The sequence below is a fragment of the Lynx canadensis genome, chromosome B1 (assembly GCF_007474595.2).
Source record: "Lynx canadensis isolate LIC74 chromosome B1, mLynCan4.pri.v2, whole genome shotgun sequence".
In the NCBI taxonomy this organism is placed as follows: Eukaryota; Metazoa; Chordata; class Mammalia; order Carnivora; family Felidae; genus Lynx; species Lynx canadensis.
The window spans coordinates 52,174,340-52,196,731 of record NC_044306.2 but is presented as its reverse complement, the minus strand read 5'-3'; the positions used below and the strand labels follow the sequence as shown (position 1 = coordinate 52,196,731).

The window sequence follows — 22,392 nt, the reverse complement described above, 5'->3', positions numbered from 1 at the left end:
ATACCCTAACTAAACTGGGTCTCAGGTGAAGAGTTGTGTAAATCTACATGGTAAGCCTTGTATAGTTGTTTGAACTTTTTAGTGAGCTACTTAATTAGTGACAAAATCTGTATTCTGTGAAAACGCCTGAGCCATTAGGAATTTGCAGATTGAAATAATTTTCTTCCTTTGAAAAATGATAGGGTTTGCTCTTAGAAGGGACTCCAGACTTGTGAGGCGTTTCAGACTAGGAAGTTAGGGTTCTTGTCACAACTTTCTTTTGCTGTCATAAAGAATTTTAATGTCTTATGTATGTGTGTCTGGTTTTCTATTTAAGATGTAAAGTCCTATTAAGAATGTTAGTAGTATCAGTTAGCTCTACTTTAATTATTACCGGTATCTTAGTTCAAAATGTATTTTGTAGTTGAGAATAGCACTGTTTGTTTTTATTACAGTAAAACTTTTTTGAGAGAGTGCTACTATTTATTAAGTTTATTCCAGTGGTCCAGGTCCTGTTAAAATAATGTTGATGTGGCAATTACTAGGCTGAATCCCGCTGGGAATAGAATTCCAATAGGGTCTTTGCTCAAGTTCAGATTTTATGCAAAGCCATCTTTTCAGAATAAATGGTCACTTGTTATTTCTTGTACTACATGTAATAGTGTTAATAGCAAAAATAGTATCACAAGTTTACTTATATTTAGCCTGAATTATATGTTTGTTTAATTGATGGCATGCCAAGAAAATGAAATTGTCATCCCCTTCCAGAGGGTAATGGGGTGGGGGGGGGGGGGAAATTCTATGGAACTGTGACAGCATTAATATATTTTTTAAAGTCATGCTTCTTTCCATGTTTTCTTCTAGGGTCTCGGTTGTTGGTATAGTGCTACATTACCTCATTTCTCTACAAACAGTATTTTCTTATAAAGAGTATTACCAATAATATCTTACAAACAGTATTTTCGCAGATGCTGAGAGTGACTTAAAGTTTTAAAATGTATTTTTATTTGTATATGTGGCTTTCTGTGACGATAGACTTAATCACATGCCATGCAAATCCAGGCACCAGTTAGGCTCACAGCAGTGTAGTTATCGTCTATCTGTGATCTTGGTTTAGCCTTCAGTCAGTCAGTCTAGCTTTGTTCCGAAGAGAAGCAGTTTTCCTTTGTTTTCTAGATCTCCCTATGTGTTGTTTTAATTCTTCTGGAAATGTGAACTCTGACCTCTTGCTTTTCTATGGAAAAATTAAACAGGCCAATCTAAAAACATAGTTTTTAAGCCTGTAGTAGCAGAATTGTTCATATAGTTCACTTTTGTGTGTTAATGCTTTAATAAGAAACAAATAGATTGTTTTTATTTTTTTGAAATTCTTGTTTCTTATGTTTACCCAAACACTTTTTTTCTTCCCTCACATAAAGCCTATCTAGTTGACCCTGTTTGAAGTTAGAAGAACTTTGAAGGTCATCTTTTATATTTCTATTTCATGTGCTAAAAATGAATGTGATAGAAGTACAAAGACTTTAACCACTATTAATTGGCTAAAAATGTGGTTTCTAAAGGCATGTGTTATATAAGAATGAAATCAGTAATCTCATTTATACATCTGAATATCTGTCACCATAATAATAGCTTATTAACAGAAAATATAGAACTGATGCCACTTTAATTTAAAGCCTGAAATTGTAAATGTGAAGATATTTGGACCCAATAAATATTAAATAGGTGATATATATATGAGTATAGTTTAATATTTTTTAATAAGTAAACTGCCTTGTTTCTAAGCAAAACTTTAATGTTAGACTTAAGAGCTTATAACTGTAAGATGAGAAAGAAACATTAACTTTAAAATGTCATTTTGAAAATTATAAAAGTAAATATTGACCTTAGAAAGTTTTTTCCTTTTGACATTGTTTAATTTTTTTTCCTTTTTGTTTTTTAGGTTTGCAATTTTTTTTGGTGATGGCATGTTCAGAATCTTGGATCCCTAAGTTGAATATGTTGGAAATATTTAGGAACTCTGGAAATTATTGTTTTGTGTATATAATGGCTTACTAGGTGAATCAGTAGATTTAATAAAAAGTATATAAAAGACTAGGTATTATAATTTTGTGTTTCTAAGTTGACATGCATATCTCAAATTGTCATCTATCAGTATTAGTGTCATTCTCTGGAGATAGTCCTATTTTGAAGATTTGGGGGTTTTTATGGACCCCGTATTTCCCCAGGCAGTTTATGTATTCCCCTACTCCTTGGGCCAGTTTGTTCAGCTCCTTTACCTTTCTACTACTGTGCAGTGTAGCTTACTTAGATCAGTGGTAATTATTGAACAGGAAGAGATCAAGTGACAGTCCTAGAGATAGTAATTATAAAATTTCAGCCTGGAAATGACCTCAGAACGGTCTGTATTCGAATATACAGATTATATCCAAATACACTTGTGACAAAACGCTGCCGATTTTCTCCTTGGATATTATTATCTAGGAGCAGAAGTGCTAATAGGGAGGAAAAAGAACTGTTCAGTTTTACCTCTTCCCTCTCTCCCTATTGTTGGGCGAATGGGTTAGGGGAAAGTAAGATGGCCAAGAGATAGACCATGGTAAACAAAAAGGAGGAAAAACAAATTTTAATCTCCAAGAAAGAATATTTCCCTTTAAAAATTCGAAAGTTAGCTCCATTCTGTGTACCTGAACATACTGTTTTAAAACTGTGGGCTCACTTTCACATAGGCCCAGAATGTGAGCTAGGGTATGCTTATGCTTAACCATAGAAATGGCTGGAGAACTTGTTATTTGATAGGAGAGTCAGACAGTCCTTGGGTGACAGTCAGTGGTTGACTTGTTCCCTGACCTGTTCCTGCTGGGATTAACAGATTTGAGGAATTTTCTGGGGCAGTTATTTTGATGGTCAAATGATACAACAGCCTCTCTACCCCTTTGACCAAAACTGAGGAAAAAATTGATTTTTAAGACTGTATTTAGAACAGCCTGAAAAAGGATCATGGGAAAAGGCTGAGGTAGTCCAGTAGAATGTTAATGTATTTGACTATTACAAGGTTTATTATTGGTAGATTATCCAATAATACGGAAGTTGGTGTATAACCCAAGTTTTCATAACGTTTCTATTAGAAGACTTCCAGAACTAAATAAAATACACCCTCCACCCCTTTGCTTTACTTTGCTTTGCTTTAAGAGGATTTGACTGATAGGTATATTTAATAGGTGGCACAATGAAGACATTAGATTTTTAAAAATCAGGTTACATTTTAATTTAAATGTGTGTTGCCTCTTTGCTGCTTTCCCATTACAACTGGCTTTTTAAAAACTCTCCTTCTGTGATACTTTTGTCAATAGAGGTGTTTCCTCTTAGCCAGTTCTAGCCACAGTATTGACTGGGCCTCAGCATTTGATATACCCAGAAGGAATTAGACAGACAGGAAAAAAGTTGGTCTATACTGAAATGAATATTTTAAAAACCTTCTTAGATTCTGAACACTTTGAGTACAAATGAAAGAGACCCAAGAGGGGGGAAAATTTAAGAGCCCAAGAATAAAAAAATGGTGGGGGTGGGGGATAACCCCTTACATAGCTAACTAAGGTATAATAAGGGAAGGAAATTAATTTCCTGGAGATTATGAGATAGAATATGAAATCCCTTGGATAGTAGGCATTCTTAGACTCATTAGGGTAGTTCACACTAGCACACTGCAGTATTGTAAGGACAGTGGTATGTGATCTGGGGAAATATTAATGGATTTCCTAACACAGAGTTTGATATTTATTGTAGTGTGTTATAAATGGGTATGCAGCTCAAAAATGAATATAATTCAAAATAAGTATCGTAGATACTAGAGAAAATGTTATAAAATCTGGATCTTTTGTCTCTATTTTGCAACGTTAGAGAGTAATGTAGAATACAGAGCATAGTAGAGAATTGATGGCATGACTATAATCAGTATTTGATGGTTGCTTACTAGAAACTTCTAAATAAAACCTGACATTTGTCTAATGTTGTCCTTAGTTGTACTGTAACAATTTTAGTGAGAAAATGTGTACCTTCTTGGGTCACTCTACTCCATAGTCTGGCACATCACTGTGGAAATGTAGAAATCTAAGCTCGTTTACCCAGAGAGGAATGGATCTTTGTAAATTTGGATACAGTAAGTACGTAGGGACACACACAGAATGTGAGCCTAGAACAGTGGTTCTTGGTATTTCGGCACTTTTCGACCCCCTTTTGAAAACCTGAAGGTAACTATGGATCCTTTCCCCAACAAGACTGCAATTTCTGAGGGTAGAGGGACTGCCCTTGGCTGTCAGGTCAGGAAGCCCTGATCTACAAGATCATCTTCATTTTACTTCTGACCTTGCTCTTGACTTTATTGTCAACTGTCTGTCAGGGGTTCTCGAATGGAGCTTCAAATCTTGAAGGACGCTTACTGCCTTACTCATTGAACTGAAGCCCCATGTCCAGAGCTCTGTAACGTAATGGAGCAGACGTCGTTCACAAAACGCTGCCCCACAAGTACAGTGGTAAAAAGAGAGCCTGAGGCATTTGTGTGTGGCACAGCCTCCTGGGTAGTACCTCCTTCCTACTGGCACAGGGGGGTTTATTCCATAGTAAGTTGAATCTTGATGTTCTGTTTTTAAAATGAGCATATTTCTTCTAAAACCTCGAATTATTATAAAGGTTTCTAACTGTGATTTTTTCCTCGTGTCATAGGATGTCACATTAATGGTGTAAAATGTGCACTTCAAATTAACATAGTAACTGGGAACCTGGGATTGTTATTTTGTGACTCAAATCTATAACACGTTTTCAGGGGAATTGTTGAGATGACCGGATAATTCATTCTTTATTCCTTTTAAGTTCCTGAATGTATGATTGTTTCTGAATCTTATTAAGCCATTTATAAGATGAGACAAAACTGTCTTCAGTTCGTATTTTGACACAGAATGCATACATTGAATTGATCTTATTAGAAATGTGTTTTTGACAAAAAATTCTATTTGAGTGGCTCTAATCTTCATTTTGGAATCTCAGATCCCCTGCTCGTTATGTCGTTCACTGGGACTTTGCTGCAAAATACAGCTTCGCTGAGAAGGCCATCCTTGAAAAATCAAGAAATCTGAAGAAACTTACTTTGGGACTTGAGTAAAGAGACGGAAGAGCATCGTCAGATTGACAGCGCAGCACACTCTGGAAACATCTTCGACTGCACTGCTTTTGTACATGAAACAATTTGACTGTTTTATGAACTGGACCTATAGAGAGAGAAAACAACCTCATAAAATGTATCTTTAATATAAGAAAACAGGACTCTGGCCTTTGAAACATTTCTGTCAGGACAGTTTGTTCTGACTACTCACTGAGGGAGGGAGGAGCTTGGGTCATTGAACTCGACTGAAAGTTAGTTGCCATGTATTCTGGATTTGAAGGTGTTTTTTTAATTTCCTGTCAGAATATAGTGTTTTGGGCTTTTGCACCATCTGCCTTCCATGTGCCTTTCCTGTCCCCTGAGAGAGGAGCTGGAGTTCACCTGTGCCCTGATACTTGTTCTCTGTCCTTTCTTTTCTATACTGTTGACTTAAATGTGGGGAAATGTGGAGCAGGTGGAGGATTCCAGGATCCTGTTAAATCTATCCCGCTATCCCTCCCAGGTAGTTGTATTGCTTTTCCTTTTCAGCTCCTCTCAGTGTTGCCCAATTTTAGCCCCTCGGTTAGGTCGAGGCGGCATTAAAATCACACCTTTTGAGGCTCCCTTCCCATCGTCCTTTTTGTTCTGCCTGCAGTGGGCGGTTTTCAGTTGTCCTACTGGGCCACATGTGCTCTCTCATTTCCCTCCCCCTTCTTGCGTGTTCTGCTGGAGAGAGAAAACAGATCTAGACTTGGGGATTTGAGTTGCGTGGTTTGCCCCCACAGATGCACAGCACGGTGTTTAAAATACAGCCTCTTAGCTGTGCTGTCCACAGTAGTCTCCTTCATACCTCTGCTCTATGCTGGGCACTGTCCCCTCGTCCTCTCCACCGCTCGATTCTCCTGAGGCCGGGAATGGACCGCATGGCGCCATCCACGCAGGGGGAACCGTAGTTGACCTCTGTGTAAGCTTGCTAGTTCTGAGGTCATGAGTTAACGAGGGAGCTGAAGAGTTCCCCGGGTCCTCCACCGGACTCTGGTAAAAGCAGATCATGTGCAGAGAAAGTCCTCATGCCGGAATGATTTTGAAAACAAGATTTGTCCAAAGAAATAGGCCAAATTCCAGGTTAACCGTGAACCCACATTGACTCTCCTGGTGTGCCTTACTTTCCACAAAATAAAAACCTTACCAAATGAACCCTGACGTAAGTCAAATGTGGTATTACTCAAAAAGAGTTTTTACAAGTAGTTTTCAGAAACATGTGCAAATAAATATGTTTTGTATGAAAGAGTATATACTATGTACAATAATTTTCTGATTCTTGCTCTAATAAATATTAAACTTAAGCGGTCTCCGCATTTGAGCCCTAATAGTTTGAAATTATTTTTTCGAAATTACTTTCTTGAGCAACATTTTAAGGTACACAGTCTTTTTACTTTTCATGTAACGTGCAAGTGTTCTTAGAAGCTGTTGACACGTGTTTGTTTTCCACATGTGAACCTACTGTGTCTTCAGTAAGAGTTTCTGAACCTTTGGCTGTAATTACCAAGCGCTGGGGGTTGGGCTGGCTGGAAATGCGTGTTGAGCTTTTCTGTGTATGCAGCAAACTGTGTGCAAATAAAGTAGCTTTGTACCCTGAAGGAGCTTTTAGTAATTAAATTTTTATGAAACATGAGCAAGTTAGACAAGAGGAAGTGAACAAAAGGAGCTGTAAACGATGGTCTAAATTAGAGGTTTGGGAACCTTTATGGAAGGTAGCAGTGGTAGTGAGTCGGTGGGAATGGGGTGGGGTGGGCTGTGAAGTTTGGAGAGGAGCGCAAGACCCCCATCTGGAGTCAGTAGTGGTGTGGGTCGGTGTGCATAAGCTGTGCTCCGTGGACGTGGATCCAAGGTCAAGGAAGCTTGGTAGCAGAAGTCTATCCCCACCGTTCCTGACTGATCAGCAGATGGGTGCCATGAGGCAAAACAGGAAAAAGAAAATCAAGGGTGGAGTGGGGACTTCAAAAGTTTTTTTCACTTTAAAAAATTGACCTTTTAAACTTCTGTGTCGTTCTATTGTGTACCCCTGGTAAAATAAAACTCTTGCCATCTCAAATTAGTTCTCTGCAGATACCCAAACAATTTTTTTTATTGACCTGTGAAATCAAAAGGCTGGGTGCTGCTGTTTCTTGGAAATGTGCAGGATTAGCATAGTCAGGTCTTAGTTGTCCATCCTACAACCCATAGATCATGGGACGCTGTTTAACGCGCCAAAGAACAGGGCAGGTTTACATAATTCCTTCAGCTTTGCTGAAGAGTAGAGTGGGAGACCCTGTCTCAAAAAAATTAAGGTAGCTGTTAAGGGGCGCCTAGCTGGCTTGGTCACTGGTAGAGCACGCGACTCTTGATCTCGGGGTTGTGAGTTCAAGCCCCACGTCGGGTGTAGAGCTTACTTTTTAAAAAAAGGTAGTAATTAAAAGGACAGCTGTTATCATCCTGTTTCAACCAACAGTTGGCCGAGAAGTCATTCTGGAAATCTCTTGAACAGATTTCCAGTATTTTACATGAGGATGAACTGAGACCTCTAATAATGCAAAGATCCACTACAACACAAACTGAAGAAATCATTTCACACTCCCTTGCAGATAATTTTTCAACCTGCAAAGTAGTCACAAACCTCCAAAAAATTTTACGCTGATAAGTGAGTGGCCAGAAACAATGCAATGGTTAGAACTTGTCTTATGTCTGCCTGTCTCCAACTTTTAAGATTTACCCTACGTACCATCATCTTGCATGACTAGACTGCTTTTTAATATCCGCTTACATGCTAGCCCCTGCAATAAGGTAAATGTATAAAATGTGTCGAGGAGTGAATTTTCAAGAAAGATGTGGAGATTTCTTCCTTTGGCATCTAAAGATGAAGGTTGGTATCCTTCCTAAACGGGTGCTTGTATGCAAGTTCAGAGGAAGTCCGTGATCTCTAGTCATGGTTCACAGCACTCCAAAGTACGTCCCTTTATCTCGGGGATATTGCAAAATTCAAAATTCGGAACCGTATTGCTCTACTAGTATTCCACGCTGTGTTCCTTAGAGACTTTTTCTTAGGAGGCCCAACTTTGAATTATTCAACCCAGGGCTAAGATTAGTGAGGCAGACACCTGCTTTCAGTATTCCCTGGGACTCGAAAGCGAGAATGAAATTACTAAATAAACTTGAGATTGAGGGATATTTTGGACTTCGTTAGCTGTGTGCTATGCATCCGTTCCTGCGGGCAGGGCGCTCAGAGGGCTGGTAAATTTCTCAGTACTAGAAGGCATCACTTTGCCGTGAAAATTTTGGATTAAATATTTTTGAACGTCCTCAATTTTGTAGCATAGCAGACAAAAGATTATAAATAGATACATACTGATTGAAATCATTTTACCTAAAGTATGACATGACCAAACTAGATTTGCAATTTTGTATTTGGAAGAAAAGACACAAGTGACTTGCTAGGGGTCTTTGATGACAGTTACAAGCAGGAAATTTAGTTCTGCCTCTAATACCAAGTTACGTGTTTAGTCAAAATAATACCTCAGAACTTTTCCGTTAGGATTTTCTTTAGCTCTTGAGTGGCTCTTGGTGGCCTGTCCAGGCCCCCTTTTTACCTAAGAAAGCCACATCAGAGAATGAGTTACACAATTTTAAAAGCCCCATTTGTGGGATCTTCTGGAAAACACTAAAATACATCACTGTAGGATAGTTTCCCTCTTTGAGAAACGGGGAATTATCCTTAAGTGAGAGGCCAAACCAAGGCGAAACAGGTGGTTCACAGATGGCTTGGTCTGTGTCTGTGGCTGCCTTCAGCACACTTCCAGTGTGGGGGCTGAGTGGCAGTGGGGGTGGGGGTGGAAATGTGGCAGGTGTTGGGAGAATGGCTTTTCACATCTACTAGCGTAAGCAATTCCTGTTTGCCTACTTTTTATGTAACATCTTTCTAAGGAGTCAATTGTAGCAAACCATAGTTTCTCCCTTCCCCCAGATTAGAATTTTGTGACTTATCTGTTTAAATTAAGAAGTAAGGTTAACTCCATAGCTGCCATTTCCTCAAACAAACAAAAACAAAAAACCCAGCAGCAGCTGACCTAGACTTCCATCTTGTACTCACTATTATGTAAGTCCTAAATTCTGATTTAAAAAATGATAAATTCGGGGCGCCTGGGTGGCTCAGTCGGTTGAGCGACCGACTTCGGCTCAGGTCATGATCTCGCTGTTTGTGGGTTTGAGCCCCACGTCGGGCTCTGGGCTGACAGCTCGGAGCCTGGGGCCAGCTTTGGATTCTGTGTCTCCTTCTCTCTCTGTTCCTCCCCTGCTCACGCTCTGTCTCTCTCTCTCTCAAAAATAAAGATTAAAAAAAAAAAGTTTTTTAAGTGATAAATTTGGTCTGAAGCAGAAAGAGTGTAATAAGCCTTTTCTCTAGTCTTTCACCCTTCAGATCCTCTGGCCCCCTATGGTAGTGAGGCCGGGGACCACCTGAAAGGTTTGAAATTCAGAGCAAGAATCAGAAAAAGATAAGAGCAGGGGGCCTGGGTGGCTCAGTCGGTTAAGCGTCCGACTCGATATTGGCTCGCGTCATGATCTCACAGTTCGTGGGATCTTTCATAAGGGGGTGTTAGGAGGAAAGGCCAGGCAGAAGCAGTGCCAGGAGCTGAAGCCCCAGATTGAGCAAGGTCCAACTTACTGGTGATTAAAATGAAAGAGACCGTGGAGGCCCCCTAAGTTCATGCTGAAGAGTAGGGGTTCAATTCTACAGGCAGGAGGGGACCTGTCCTCTGTGGCTTTGCTCATGTGGGAGTTTCATCTGAGTATGGTCCAGAATTGTTGGCCCCTGTGGGTTCTCAGTTTATCATCTCAGGCAAGGGAGGAAAGAGAGAGAAGTTGATTAGTAATCATTCCCTCTCCTGTCTCTCAATACTTGCTTTTCCAAAATGCACATAACTTTTTCCTCATAAAAAGGAGATGATTTATAAAAATTCACACGGTGCAGAAAAGTAAGAGTAAAGTTCGCTATCTTACTGCTAATATTCTGATCATCAGCAGTTTCGACTTCTACATCATCTGTGCTAACGGCCTCCTTGGTAAGGGCTGCTGTGTGTGGATGCAACCATCTCACTCCCTAGTGCTGAAAGTTAGGTGGTCTACAATTTTCATTATTCATGTTCTTTTCATTTTCTCACTCTTGCAAAGTTGGTTTCCCGTGAACGTCCTTATGCATAAGATCTGCATTTACCCAGTTATCTCCTTGGTATAAACAGAAGGACACCTCAAAAACTTGGGATGCCTAGAGTCACCTGGGTGGCTCGGTTAAGTGTCCAGTCCCTGATTTCAGCTCAGATCATGATCTTGGGTTCTTGGGATCAAGCCCCGCGTCAGGCTCTGTGCTGGCAGTATGGAGCCTGCTTGGGATTCTGTCTCTCTCCCTCTCTCTGCTCCTCCCCTGCTCATGCTCTCTCTCTCTCTCTCTCTCAATAAATAAACAACAAAAAAGTTTGAAACCTAGAACTGAGGTCCACAATACCAGAATTTAGTACAGACATTACCGTTGAGCAGTTTGTGTGCGTGTGTATGCCCACATGTGCACTTTTCAGAGCACTTTAGTAGCAACTTCCGTCTTGAGATCTGCATAAAACGTTGGGAGGTGGGTTAGTGGAGATGATGGTTGTTCCTTCGGGTGGGTGTGGGGGGCTCCCATCTCTCCTCAGCACTGCTGTCACATGGCAAGTGCCTGCTGCTCACAAAGCACATTTGCAATCAGCTTTCAGAACATCAACTCCAAGGCCAATGCCAACAGAAGCTTTTGGAATACACGATGATTAGCACACATGATAGCCAAACTAAAAATGGAACTTTCAGGCTTCCACACATGAAACTGCTCTGATTCCAAGTTTTCCTATTTTAATTAGGCAGATCAAAGAGACAACACGTTTTTCTGAGAAGTTGAAAATCATATGGCAAACCGCTCTATTTTTCAATGTAGGAAGTCTTTACAAGGGTTAAGTGTGAGCGATGTTCATTTTGGTTCTTTCAGGGGAAAGTACCTTCTGGAAGTGGTCTAATTGGATCCCTCGGTGGTGGTCTTCTACCCAGGCCCCCTCCCCAGCCATTTCTCGTCCATAAAATCTCTGGATGGTTCCTGGATTAAACCACTGTGTAATAAACATAATGAGAACTCAGAGCTAAAGACTCCTTGTCCTGTTATGTAGAAGGCTTGGTTTAGGTTGTAGTCATAAGTTCCATTCTTTCTTCTTAAAAATGAGCCCTACTTGGGGTGCCTGGGTGACTCAGTCGGTTGAGTATCTGACTCTCGATTTTGACTCAGGTCACGATCTCATGTTTCGAGGGATTGAGCCCCAAATCAGGTTCTATGCTGGCAGTGCAGAGCCTCCTTGGGATTCTCTCTCTCCCTCTGCCGCTCCCTCTCTCTCTCTCTCAAAATAAATAAATAAACATAAAAAAGAGAGAGAGAGAGAGAGCCCTACTTAACAAATTGTAGCTCTAGCACTCCTGTACTCAGCAACCAGGGCCCTTAGCATACTCCCACTCTTTTGTGTCTCAGGGCCTTTGCACTTGCTGTTCCCTTGGCCTGGTCTGCTCCTCCCCAGATGCTCACATGGCTCTCTCCCTTGCTTCTGTTAGCTCTCTGCTCAAACGTCTCCTCATCAGAGAGCCCTTCTGACCCACCTGTCTATCTAAAATAGCATCTCATTCCCTCCCTCCCTTATTTCCTCACAGCAGTTACCCCACGCTGACAGCAAAGATGTGTCTCCTCCACAAAGCATAAGCTCAGAGAGGGCAGGGCTTTTGTTTTGTTCCTGGCTGTTCCTTCAAAACAGAGAACAATACCTGACCTATGTTAGAAACTCAGTAAATGTATACTTTTTGAATGAGTGAACAAATCCCCCCATGTTCCTACCTAGGAACGTGTGAAGACACTTGGAACTTTCAAACACCAGAGGAAAGTCAAGGACTTGGGGAAAAGGAGCAGTGATCTCAGGGCGGGATCTCTGTGTCGGGCCGACCTGGCCCAGTGGCGCCATTTCTGCTTCCAGCTCCTCCTCTAACTGCATGTTCACGTGGAGCCATGGCTTCTTTCTTTCTTTCTTTCTTCTTTCTTCTTTCTTTCTTTCTTTCTTTCTTTTTCTTTCTTTCTTTTCTTTCTTCTTTCTTCTTTTTCTTTCTTTTCTTCCTTTTTCTTCTTTCTCTTTCTCTTTTTTCTTTCTTTCTTTCTTTCCTTTTTCTTCTTTCTTTCTTTTTCTTTCTTCTTTCTTCTTCTTCTTCTCTTTCTTTTCTTCTTTCTTTTCTTCTTTCTTTCCTTTTTTTCTTTCTTTCTTTCTTTTTTTATGGAACGGCTTCACGAATTGGTGTCATCCTTGTGAGGTGCCATGCTAATCTTCTCTGCACGTTCCACTTTTTAGTATCTGTGCTGCCAAAGCGAGCACGAGCCATGATTCTAACTCCCCCCCCCCAGTGGAGGGTGACTGTGCTAAAGAGGCAACAGCCCTTTAACAAAGCATTCCAGTGGGGGGTCCCCAGGCGTGGCTCAGTCGGTAAGGTCTGGGGATTTACATCCCCTCGGATCGTGATCTCACGACTTGTGATTTTGAGCCCTGCATCGGGCTCTGTGCTGACAACATGGAGCCTGCTTGGGATTCTCTCTCTCTCTCTCTCTCTCTTTCTGCCCCTCCCCTGCTTGTTCTCTCTCTCTCAAAATGAATATATTTTTAAAACTTAAAAAAAAAAGCATTTTAATGGATTAATACATGCAATAGATATTTACAGAGCAACAACTACGGTCCCAGGCATTGTGCTAGAGGCCAGGGTTATAAGAGGCCACAAGACACTCACTGAGCTGACAGTTTTTCAGTATGAGTTTGGTTGGCCAAGATTGCCCTCCTGCCACCTCAAGCTAAGAGAAGAGCCCTGAAAGAGGCGAAGCTTTGCCCAGTGGGGAGAAGGGCTGTGTGGGGCGGAGCCCAGGTATTGGTGGGCAGGTGGGCTTACTGTGTGGTGTCAGGGTTTGGCTTCAGCTCCCCCAGGGCTCAAGAGGGAGGAAGCTCTCTGTACGTTTGTTTTCTACTAGACCACATCAATAAAAAAAATTCTTAAAACTACCACGTTTTTGGGGCACCTGGGTGGCGCAGTCGGTTAAGCGTCCGACTTCAGCCAGGTCACGATCTCGCGGTCCCGGAGTTCGAGCCCCGCATCGGGCTCTGGGCTGATGGCTCAGAGCCTGGAACCTGTTTCCGATTCTGTGTCTCCCTCTCTGCCCCTCTCCCGTTCATGCTCTGTCTCTCTGTGTCCCAAAAATAAATAAACGTTTTAAAAAAAAAAAACAAAAAAAAAACTACCACGTTTTTTGGTTTTGGTTAGCTTCTGTGGACTAAATTCAGAAGCTAGCAATAATTTTAAATATTTCCATGGGTGACTCTTCGAGAAAGTTCCAAAGCCAGAAAGTCTATTTACAAACAACTTTGGAAACAACAAATTTGTGTTTCTCCCCGCACTTAAGATTCAAAAGAAAGAAGAAGAAGAGGAACAACAAAAACTTTCTCCAACAATGCAAATAGACTAAAATATAAGGAAACAGGAACTCCAGGTGATTTTTCTCACTTATTGAAAGCAATAAATAATGAGTCCTTCAAATACTCTACGAGAGGTATCTTGAACTTCTCTGTAAGGAATATTTCGCTGAAAAGGAATGTAATGCAAACATGAATGACCATGTAATCCTCCCCTGTATGTAACTCAGGGATTTGCACAGAGGCATAGTTTTTGGCCTCTAGTTATGTAATTACTGAAATACAGTTCTATGGTGCTTTTACAGTGTTTTAAGGGGGAGACATACACGGCACTCAGATCATCAGGCGAAACCAAAGACTGGTAAGAATAGGGCCTCCTTTTCATTTCACTTTGTTGTATCCTGTCCACTGGGTCCTGTAGCTCACATTCTGGCTCCCTCTTTCTCGCTCTCTCTCTTTTTAAATGTTTTATTTTATTTTTGAGAGAGAGCGAGAAAGAGAGAGAACACGTGCGTGCACAAGTGGGAGAGGGGCAGAGAGAGAGGGAGACAGAGGATCCGAAGCGGGCTCCAAGCTGACAGCAGAGAGCCTGATATGGGGCTCGAACTTACGAGCCACAAGATCCTGACCTGAGCCAAAGTCAAATGCTCAACTGCCTGAGCCACCCAGGCACCGCTTGGCTCCCTCTTTCTCAAAGTGTGTGTGTGTGTGTGTGTGTGTGTGTGTGTGTGTGTGTCAGAGACAGAGACAGAGATGGAGACAGAGACAGACAATAACGTGGGGACAAAATTCAATTGCAGATTCAGACTCAACTATTTCTGAAGTGAGACTTGGGAATGATTCTGCTTTTCTAACGAGCCAGCTGGTGAAGCCAGTACAACTGGTTCACAAACTCCATGGAATAGTAAGCCTCTTAGCCTACCAGGAACTTTCACATGCATTTTTTTTTTCATGGAACTTTGTAACTATCCTGTGAGTTGAGCACTGCTGGTGGCACCTGCTTTTATACATAATAGGGCAGGTCCCAAGAGGCAGATTGCCTAAACAGAGCTTGATGCTAGAACCCAAGCTTCCTAACGTCCCATGGAGTGTTTTTATTAAGGGAGCTCTAGCTTGGTGGTTGAGTCATGAATACGTGGGGAGTGGGGAGGTAAAATTAAAATTTTTGGAAACCCAATAGAGAAAATGCACCCTTTTGTTATTACTGTTGTTATGATGTCCCCTGAGGTCCTAGAGCCAGCGCTAATAGACTGGGAGATGGTCACATGAGAGTTCTTACACTTGCCATTTTTAGGCAACAGGAAGACAGCAGGTGGCGAGTGTCCTTCTGGTGACAAACTTAACTATCTTTGGGAAAATGGGATTTAACTTGACTGTAGGCTGCCTTCCATCTACCGGATGGAGCTAGAACTTGAGAGCTGGGTGGCTTTGATTTATGGAACACCATTCCTGTCAGATGGTACAAAGGATGTGCAAATCATATGCAAGTGGGCTAAATCTCACTCAGAATTTGCCAACCGGAAACACAACATCTTGATTCCAGCTGGATTTTAATGTGATCTTTGGGTAACTTTCAGTGAAGTCTCCACTAGGCTTACTTTTAGCTGAGAAATAGCTAAATCCTGTCAAATGCAAGAAAGGTCCGAACATGGAAGTCCAGAGTGGCATTTGTGACCGTGGGTCCTGTACCCCATCTGGGGAGAGGATCCCCAGCTGGCCTTGGGGTAAAGTGAGTCTCCTATGGTCTTTCACTTTCACAAGTTCTTTCTTTCTTTCTTTCTTTCTTTCTTAAGAGGTTACTTTCTTATCTGTGTTGGTCCAACCTTCTTCCTTTTCCAAACTGTCCCTCTCAGGCATTTGCTGCTAAGCAACGCAATGGTATAGAACAATTGGATTCATGTGGGATCTTGATTCAGTTCAAAGACATGACCACCTTGATTTTGGTGTTCTAAGAGTGTCTTGTTATGCACATAATACCTGTTCACTGCAAAAATTTTGGAAATTAACAGAAAGTGTAAAGGAAAACATTGCTATACTCCCACCACTCAGTGATAACTATTGTTATCATTTTGGTAAGTATCATTCAGGAACATATTTTACCAAGTTGAGATGATGACGCTATTAAAGTTTTGTTTTGTTTTACTATTTAAGTCTTGTAACCTCCTCTTTCCCATGAGTATTAGAGTGAATGTTTTCCCAAGTTCTGAAATATTATTGAAGAGGTTTTCATTGGCTTGTTAGTTTGTTTTGCGGGTTGGTGTACCATCAGATGGATGCATTCTAGTTTATGCAGTTCTCCCTTATTGATGAACATGTAGTTTGTTGCCTGTTGTTTAATATGTTATGCTCCGAGAGAGAATCCTTGCAACGAATCTTTGTGCACATCTCTAATTATTCTTTTAGGATAAATATGGAGAAGTGGAATTACCAGCTCTAAAGATATATGTAAAATTGTTGTTGGATAAATGATGCTTTTTGATAAATGCTACCGAGGGGTGTTCCAGAGTGGTTGATCCAATTTATATCCTCAACCAACAGTGCACTCTGGCTGTTTTGGGGTATTGTGTTTAAACTGCCTCTTTGACAGTTCAAAATGATATCCCTTTGTTTTAATTTGCATATATTTGATCTCCCGGAGACTGAACTGTTTACAATTTCTTTCTTTTCCTTTGACAAATGCTCTTAGGTCCGTGGCTCCTTTTTTTTTTTTTTTTTTTGGAGTTTTATTTTGTTGTTGATGTTGTTTTTCAATGATCCTTAAAAGCTCTGTCTTGTACACATATTTTCCCTCATTTGTTTTTTTTTTCACTTTGATTATAGTTGTTGGTTGACATTCAGCAAGTGTTATGCTTTCACCTAGTTGGATTTTTCAATCTTTTATTTTAGGCTTTCTTTCTGCTTGAAAATGTCTTCCCAGTCCTGAACTAAAATAGGCTAGTGAAGGTAGCTTTACCTGTACACTTCATTGGAAGATGGTGGAATTAGAGATTGGCAGAGTGTTGAGGAAAACACAACCACTAATGAAATATGATCTAGTCTTAACCAGATGTGTACCTCAGAATCCTGTTAGAGCTTTAAAAAATTACCAATTCCTGGGACACAGTCCAGTACCACTGAATCGGAAACTTTAAAAAAAAGGGGGCACCTCGGTGGCTCAGTCAGTTAAGGGTCTGACTTTGGCTCAGGTCATGATCTCATGGTCTGTGACACAGTTTGAGCCCCACATCAGGCTCTGTGCTGATAGCTCAGAGCCTGGAGCCTGCTTCAGATTCTGTGTCTCCCTCTTTCTCTGCCCCTCTCCCACTTGTGCGCGCGCACGCTCTCTCTCTCTCTCTTTCTCTCAGATAAATAAATATTAAAAAAAAATCAAAAAAAGAAACTTAAAAAAAGAACCTTACACAAATCCACAGACTTAGAAAGGATCAGAGCCAAGTTGCATGTGATTTTTTTTTTTTTTCTTGCTTTGAGCATTACATTTTATTAGCGTACCGGGTGTATCTTGTCTTATGCGTTATCTGTTAATAATGAAGATCAAAATGCTTTTGTGAGGAGGGGAATTCAGAACAGTATGTTGTGTGGGGTGTTCTGCAAAATTACAGCGGTTCTCTAAAAGCATCAGTCTCATGAGTTCCGTGGCTGATTCTGCCTTCGGTGTCTCTACACTATGGCAAGTGGACTTTTTTCAAATTTGAAGTGACAGTATATTTACAAATGTAATGTATTTTGAAGAATATCTGGAATACGTAAACTATATTAGAAGATATATTTACAAATTGCAAATGTTAACACCTTGCATTTGTATATATATATATTTTTAAACCAGCATTCGTTATTCTTTGATTTACAGTAGTATCTCATTTGAAAATGGGGTATGAGCCTGCAAATTAGCATTTACAACTTGGGAAAAGAAAGTCAAACCAAAAATGGCCAATTTGACATCTCTGTACAAACTTGAACTATGCTCATTGGTTAACATTGAAAATACCCTCTTATTTCTCTAGCCTGGAACTGCTTCATTAAAAGGTTTTACTTTATAAGGGGGCTGGTTCCTGGGTGGCTCAGTAGGTTGAGTGTCCAACTTCGGCTCTGGTCATGATCTCACAGTTCGTGGGTTCTAACCCCGTGTGCCTGGAGCCTGCTTCGGATTCTGTGTCTCCCTCTCTCTCTGCCCCTACCCTGCTCGCACTCTGTCTCTTAAAAAGTAAGTTTTTAAAAAAGGTTTTATAAGGGAATTTGCCTATGAATCAACCTATTTGTTTTAGTGTCCACCCCATAAGCAGCATCTTGGGTTTAAAAAAAATTTTTTTTAACATTTATTTTTAATTTTGAGAGACAGAGCACAGCAAGGGGGCAAGCAGAAAGAGAGGGAGACATAGAATCTGAAGCAGGCTCCAGGCTCTGAGCTGTCAGCACAGAGCCCGACACAGGGCTTGAACCCACGAACTGTGAGATCATGACCTGAGCTAAAGTCAGACCCTTAACTGACTGAGCCACCCAGGCTCCCCTCAGCATCTTGGATTTGAAGAAGAAGGCAGTCAGCCTGTAGGAGGTGAGAGGGAGGGCATGGAAAGGCCTTGGCTTTGGGCAAGGAACTTAGTATCTCAGAGCCTCAGAAATGGTGGTGGTGGTGATGACGATGGTGATGACAATGATTGTGGTGGTGTCACTTCATCGGGGAGCAGGCATGGTAACATAAGTCTAGCGTGTGGTGGCTAGCAACAACTTTGTTACTGTTGGTCCCCCCATCCTTCACTCTGTTCACTGCACTGGATCAGTTAAAGGAAGATGTTTGGGGGTAAGGGGCAGGAAGCAGAGGGTTCTAAGGAGGTTTCTATGTTTGAGGTCCCCTGATCAGTTTGAGAAATTATATATGCTCCAAACAAAAAGTAGTATAAAGTGCTAAAGTTAGTGTTATAGTTAATACATTTATTTTTTAACTAGATTTACTTATTTATTATTTTTGAGAGAGAGAGAGAGCACGAGCAGAGGAGGGGCAGACAGAGGATCTGAAGTGAGCTCTGTGCTCACAGCAGAGAGCCTGATGCAGGACTCAAACTCACAAACCGTGAGATCATGACCTGGGCTGAAGTCAGATGCTTAACTGACTGAGGCACCCCAGCGCCCCAATAGATTTACTATTTATAAGAAATCAAAAACAGGAGAGACAGGTGTGGCCTAAAGAGTTACTATGCTCTTTTGTATATAATTTTCATGTATAAAATGCTTGAACCAGATTTGAATGCATCTTAGGTAATTTCAAGAAGGAGGAGGAGAAGGAGGAGGAGGAGGAAAGTTCATGTTGCTAAAAGTCTATTATAACTAAGAAGCTAAGAGTATGTGAAAGGGTCTTAAGTGCTGGCAGGACAAAACCCAGTCCATGGTCTGGCACAGGGGACAAGGGACGCACCAAACTTGATGCCAGATGAGTTTTTTTTGCATAAGCATCTTTGTGCCATGTTTGAAGTTATGACTTGAGCTAAACAACGGATGAGAACTCTGAGGTAGCAGATGGTGCTGCAGGACGGGCCACTGTAGCCATTTGCAGGGCTATGGGGTGCTCAGACAAGCAGCCAGGTCAGGTCTCCCCACATGGTGAGCCCCGGGGCCGCCCATCCAAGGTCTCCTCGTAGCGCACAGCCTCCTATAAGACGAGGGAAACGACTGGCTGGATTGTGTGGTCTTCAGGTCCATTTCAGCTCTGACATTCCAGGATGAAAAACCAATTTATTGATTATTGCGGGCCAGAAAAATTGAAAGAGGTTGAAAGGGATTCTGAGTTCTTTTCTGGCTGAGGTTCGTCCAGAGGCAGAGCAAATGAGCTTCTTGATCGCCATCCAAGAGGAAGAGTTTATCTCTGGACCTCTTTCCAGTCTTCTTGCTGATTTCTGCAGGGCAGAAACACGGCCAGCTCTTGGCAAACTTGTGAACTAAGCAATTTCTCCCCCTAATCTGTTATCCCCTTTGATGTCCCTGACCCCCAAGCACAGCACCCCTCATATCACACCTGGGGTCCCCGCCACCCCAAATTTAGAGGGGGTCTCAAGGTAAAAAACGTTGCACGTACAAAGTCCATAGTGCTGTTTGTACACTTAACGCTCTTCATTTTGCTCGATAGATATTTAGCCAGCATCTATTGTGTACAAAGCACTGTGCTCGATTCTTGGGCAGTAGTTTTCCAACTACACGTTATCGCCCATTAGTGGGCTTTAGTCTCAATTTAATTGGCTCCAACCAGAATTCCAAACGCAAGTAGAAAACACATCAAAGTGTCTCACACATAGTAAGGCTAAGTACTAGTTAATAAAACATTTGCTTCAGTTTTACATTTGTAGATGTGTGTGTGTGTGTGTGTGTGTGTGTGTGATGAATGTCCATGGAAAATGTATTTCTCACTGCAATATAGTTAGAAAAGTTTAAAAACCAATGCTGTGGGCTCTCAATCCCTTAACTGCAACTCCATATTCCAAAACATGAAAATCTTTTCTTAAGTTTGGCACAAGTTCATTTGGCAGCAAAATATGACCCAAAGTGATTTGAGGGTATTTATAGTCTTTCTCTCACTTACTGCAAATATTTGTACACTTAACTGCAGAATGGAGTCATACCTTTGACCCCACTGGGCATGTTGCACTCAATTACTTTCCTAAGGGCCAAAAACTTATGAACCATAGCACTTTCCACAAGACACCATGGATCTATATAAGGGATATAGCAGTTTTCATCCATTGGGCAAATATTTATCGAATGCTTACTATGAGCTTGGTATTGTGCTGGGTGTTAGATATGGAAGGAAGAAGACTAGTATGCGATGAACTCCTGCAAAATTTCACAATCCCATGGGCGAGATAGATTTGGGGCCACCAGAGCTGAACTTCAGTACTCTCCTTATACCTTTCTTCTCGCTGCTAGTTCACTCAGATCCTTGGCTGCAGAGATTTCTCTGCTGATGGCTTCTAAGTCTCCTACATCACATTTCTAACCTGACTTCATAAGGGCACTTCAGCACATTTAAAACCAGACTCCAAACTACTTCCTCCTGTATTTCTATATCCTTAGAAGTACCACTGTCCACCTCACTTGGACACAGCCTTACTCTTGTCTTTGACTCTGTCATCCAGTTATTGTTCACTTCTGTTGATTTTTTTCTGTTGGTACAGATGCGAATTACTACTTCTACCTGAACGAATGGTCTGGAAGAGTAGTTGGGAAGAGCTTGCAATTGTCATAGGATCATAAAGACCTGGGCTCAAGTTGTATCTCTTCCCCATTCTGGCTGAGGGAACTTAGGCAAGTCACATAGGATCAGTTTTCACATCTAGAAAATGGAATTGGTGATATATATTTTATGACTCTTATAATTAAGAATAAAAATATATTCACTAAAAACAATATTAAAAGATAAGTCACAGGCTGTGTGCAGATATTTGTAGGGCATGTAACTAACATAGGGTTAGTATTCAGAATTTACAAAGAACTTTCTCCAAATCAGTAAGGGAAAAAAGATCAATATTTTTAAATGGGCAAAAGATACGAACAGGCAGTTTCTAAGGTGAAAATCAAAAGACCAGTAAATATATAAAAAGATGTTTAATCCCATTAGCAATCAAAATTTTAAAACAATGAAATACCGTTTCACATCTATAATATAGCCCAAAATGTAGGCAAGTACATCAAGCAGTAATAACTCATATTGCTGGTGAATGTGTAAATTGTTCCACCCTCTATAGAGGGCAAGTTAGCAATATCTAATAAAGTTGATGATATGTATACCCACCACTCAGCAATTCCTTTGCCAAGTATGTCCTTTACAGCTTTGTTTTTAATGACAAGAACATTAGAAATAACAAAAGCATACGTTAAAAGGAGTCTGGATAGGGGCGCCTGGGTGGCTCAGTCGGTTAAGCGGCCGACTTCAGCTCAGGTCATGATCTCGCGGTCCGTGAGTTCGAGCCCCGCGTCGGGCTCTGTGCTGACAGCTCAGAGCCTGGAGCCTGTTTCAGATTCTGTGTCTCCCTCTCCCTGACCCTCCCCCATTCATGCTCTGTCTCTCTCTGTCTCAAAAATAAATAAATGTTAAAAAAAAAAATTAAAAAAAAAAGGAGTCTGGATATTCATTCAATGAAATACCATACAGCAATTAAAGTGAATAAATTTGAACTACATTTGTATCACCATGGATAAAGCTAAAAGAAAGTTGAGTGAAAGAAACAAGCCACAGAATATCGACAGTATGAAAACATTCATGTAAAAACATTAAAGTATGCCAAACAATATTATTTATATATAGTAGGTATATGTGGGTGCATGTACCTGCATATGTATAGGTGAATATATACCTAGCTTATGAATAAGTGTATATCTAGCAAAAAATACTAAACTGTGCATGAGAATTCAGTGCAATAGTTATCTTGGGGAGGAGAATGGAATGGAGAAGAGTGCAGAGAGGGTTGCAATTGTTAAGTGATTTACTTCTCAGAAAGAAAATGAAGCAATGAATGCAAAGTGTTAAATTTTGACAAAGCTGAGTGGGTATATTATTGTTCCTTGTAGTGTGCCCTTTACTTATATGCTTGAAATATTTTATTTTAAAAACGCATTCAATCCCAGTCTGACACTCAGTGAGAGTATAATAAATATTCCTTCCACCCCATTCAGAAAGTTTCTAAGGCTTCCTTTCACCTGAGTAGTTGAGTACCATTCCCTCCAACTGGCCCTCTAGATCAGATGAGGTCTAACTGCCTG

General features: G+C 40.9%; 1 protein-coding gene and 1 non-coding gene across 3 annotated transcripts in view; one reads left to right on the top strand and one right to left on the bottom strand.

The window, feature by feature from the left end:
• The window catches only part of XKR6 (XK related 6), a 321,224-nt gene that overhangs the window by 89,039 nt on the left and 209,793 nt on the right, over window positions 1-22,392 (top strand). The window contains exon 3 of one of the 2 annotated variants that reach the window (XR_003968262.1): window positions 1,919-6,753. The exons of the other annotated variant lie outside the window; for it this stretch is intronic. The gene's annotated coding sequence lies outside the window, so the exon portion shown is untranslated. Of the gene's footprint in view, window positions 1-1,918; window positions 6,754-22,392 lie in introns of those variants that run through there. 2 annotated transcript variants of the gene reach the window in all.
• LOC115513208 lies at window positions 12,466-12,570 on the bottom strand. The gene has a single exon (XR_003968617.1). It is a non-coding gene; the product is annotated as a U6 spliceosomal RNA (small nuclear RNA).